At 40.8% G+C, this 3486-nt stretch overlaps 1 pseudogene; it reads left to right on the top strand.

Moving 5' to 3' along the window:
• The first annotated feature begins 1577 nt into the window (after positions 1-1577).
• Positions 1578-3228, top strand: LOC101721293 (centrosomal protein of 57 kDa pseudogene; annotated as a pseudogene).
• Positions 3229-3486: the final 258 nt, after the last annotated feature.

Genomic DNA, 3486 nt, shown 5'->3' with positions numbered 1-3486 from the left:
TAATCTGACGATTTGAACTTCTGAGGGGTTAATGGAACTTGTAAAGCAACAGCTCTGCATATTGAAAAGTCTATAAATAGCTCACAGTCCTGAACTGCCTCTCAAAGGTGTGATATCCTCCATATTAACTTCAGCAGCTCTGTGCCAGCCTGGAGTACAACTTGAATTTATTCCAGCTGTTTCCAGAAGACCCCTGAAATATCTTTCAGCCATGACCAAAGCGGGTCAGGGTAGGGAGACAGATGAAAACCTAACTGGTTATGAATAATGTGCCAAGTCTCCTTAGAGTGAGTGGTGAGGGCTGTGTGTGTGTGTGTGTGTGTGGTGTGTGTGTATGTATGTATGATGGATGTATGGTATCTCAATTTGACTATGGCCTGTGGACCTCCTGAAGGTTAGAAATGTTTTTTTTGGTAACAGGATTTTGGTAGACTCACCTACAAGCCTTAGAGATTGTCTATTTCCATCTTCTCATTTTTCATGTGAGGGGCACTCTGAGACCCCGAGAGGCAAGGTCACTGGCCCAGGCTTGTGCCTCTGGCTCTCTCAACTGAGGACATATCCCCTGCAGAGATGGCTACTCTTCCTCTGTGTTTCTGAAGCTCCTGACCCACTTCACTGTGGTCTGTCTTACCTGGGATGCAGTGAGAGAAAAGTATGATGAATGTTTAACTTATTACAGTAAAAGACATTTTTCCATTAATTCCCCTCAAATTATTTCCTCTTACCTGGACCGAACTTATTGCATTATTCTTGCCACTTTCTGAAGCAGTTCTGGAAATCCTCTCTCATGAATGTCTTGATATCCTTGATGCTTTGAAACATTTACTTTTCAGGGCTGGGGATTTAGTCCAGTGGTTTCGCCACCTGCTGTGCAAGCGCAAGGACCCAAGTTCAATCCCCGGTACCAAAGACAAACAAACAAACAACCCCCCCCCCAAAAAAACCCCATTTACTTTTCAAAAGGTGATTTTGACTTTGGGAAAGAGCCACAAGTGGCAAAGTGCCATTTCCAGTAAAGAAGCTGGATGTAGACACACTAATCTTCATATAAACCCATCTTTCCATTGGCTGGCACTCAGCAGAGGATTCACTATGTTTCTAATCACACTTTGTAAAGACACACATGAAAGAGAACTTCCAGAACTGCTTCAGAAAGTGCCAAAGATGGTGGGGTAAAGTGTGTTTAAAGTGAGGGGGATTGATGGCATTGTGTCTTTTATTTTTTTAAAATGTAAACATTCCCTACGTAATTTGATCACACCTTATATTTGTCTGTCACTTTTGTTAACTTGTGACCTCCTAGATAACAGGAACCTTTCTACTTGATTTTGAGGTCTAGAACCTGGCAGAGGGTCTTGAGACACTGCGGGCACTCAGAAAAGTTTTATTAATAGATTGGCAGAATGAACGAATGAGCTTTTTTTAGGGGAAATTGTCTGAGAGTCAAATTTTTCCTTTAGGGAGAGACAGGAAGTCCTGAGAAAAACTTGTAATAAGAAGCAAAAGGACTACACTTCTCTAAACTAAGAAATGATAATGCCGCTTTCCGCGAGTGCTTTAAGCGTGTGCGTCCCCGTGGGGGTGTGTGGCAGGGGTGTAGTTACCCCGTCAGCAGCACCCCGTCCTCTTCCACCTGGGGTTCCTCTTAGGGTCTCTAGAATCTTGAAGAAGAGTTCGGGAACTCAGAGCGAACCTAGTCAGCGGAGGCCCGAGCTGTGAGACCAGAAAGATGGCGGCGGCATCGGAGTCTGTGGCTTCTGATTCTCAGTTCTCGAATATTTTAGCTGAACCATCAAAGTCTAATGGAAATATGGTTCATCGTTCTTCATCTCCATATGTATTAGATCCACCTGATAAACCTTTCCTAATAGTGAACTAAGACGCTCCTCAAATAAGCCTACACTTGCCTACCCAGAAAACAATAGCAGAGCCGTATTTTCTGCTCTGAAGAATCTTCAAGATAAGATTCGGTGCTTGGAACTTGAGAGGATTCAGGCAGAAGAAAGTGTGAAAACTTTGTCCAGAGAAACAGTTGAATATAAAAAAGTACTAGATGAACAGATACAAGAAAAGGAGAATTCAAAGAATGAGGAATCAAAGCACAATCAAGAACTGACATCTCAGTTGCTAGCTGCAGATAAGAAATGTAATCTTTTAGAAAAACAATTGGAATACATGCAGAATATGATAAAGCATACAGAAATGGAGAGAACATCTGTCTTAGAGAAACAGGTGACCCTAGAAAGAGAACGACAACATGATCAAACACATGTTCAGAGCCAACTTGTAAAACTGGATCTTCTGAAACAAGAATATAACAAACTTACCACAATGCAAGCCCTTGCAGAGAAAAAAAAATGCAAGAATTGGAAGCAAAATTCTATGAAGAAGAACAGGAAAGGAAGCATATGCAAGCTAAGGCAGCTGAGTTGCAGACTGATCTAGAAACAAAGAGACTTAACCTTTGAAGATAAAACAACCTCATATGCTCCCACTGCAAGGGGAAAAAAAAAAAAGTAACTCAAAACCACTAGAAAAGAAAGGACCTAGGAATTATTTTGATGGACAACCTCATTATAGTTTATGCTTATGTGATATGCCATTTGTGGCTGGAAAGTCCACTAGTCCTAGCCATGCTGTGGTAGCTAATGTTCAGCATGTCTTGAACCTAATGAAACAACACAGTAAAGTTTTGTGCAGTGATCGAGTGGTGAACATTTCTTTGGCAAAACAAGTACCTTCATGAGGTAGTAGAAGAAGTCAGCAACACTGCCCTCTTCCAGCAGCATCAATGAAGAATTATCAGAAGTCTTACAGACTTTACAGGATGAATTTGGCCAGATGAGCTTTGATCACCAGCAGCTTGCAAAACTTAATACAGGAGTCACCAAACACTGAACTGAAAGCTTAGAGTGTGAACTGGCGGCATTAGTGGGAAAGATGGAAGCAAAGGCCAACCAAATAACTAAAGTTCGAAAATGCCAAGCACAGCAAGAGAAACAGAAGCTAGAGAAGCAGTAAAAGGAAGTTGGAGCTAACAAAAAGATTCTTGATGAAGAAGGAAACAGCAGTAGCCATTCTTCTGGACTCATGGGGACCATAAGTAAGAAGGATTTTGCCAAACTGAGACCTGGAGAAAAAAGCAGGAAAAATCTTCAGTTATTGAAGGACATGTAAACAATAAAAAATTTATTACAAAGCAGTAATGTGTGTTGGAATTACTGACTGCTCACACAAGGTCATAAATTTTGTTCAGATAATCTGTACCCCATTGATCAGATATTGACAATTTATTTTCCAGGTTTCATACTCCCTAATGTTGGAATTAATTAATAGAAGGTGTTCAGGACTTAGGCTTCATTACACGGGTTTCTTGTGTTATGTCAAACAACTGAATATTAAACCATATACCTAAAAGGAAACCAAGGAAGTTTTAAAACTTGAGAAGCCACATTCTTTAAGATGAATACACTGTACCGGTAT

This window comes from Heterocephalus glaber, unplaced genomic scaffold (assembly GCF_053883595.1).
Source record: "Heterocephalus glaber isolate CG9 unplaced genomic scaffold, H.glaber_assembly_v1.0 deba00001472, whole genome shotgun sequence".
Classification (NCBI taxonomy): Eukaryota; Metazoa; Chordata; class Mammalia; order Rodentia; family Bathyergidae; genus Heterocephalus; species Heterocephalus glaber.
Note: the sequence above shows the minus strand (reverse complement) of the source record. Positions and strands in the feature narration are given on the sequence as shown.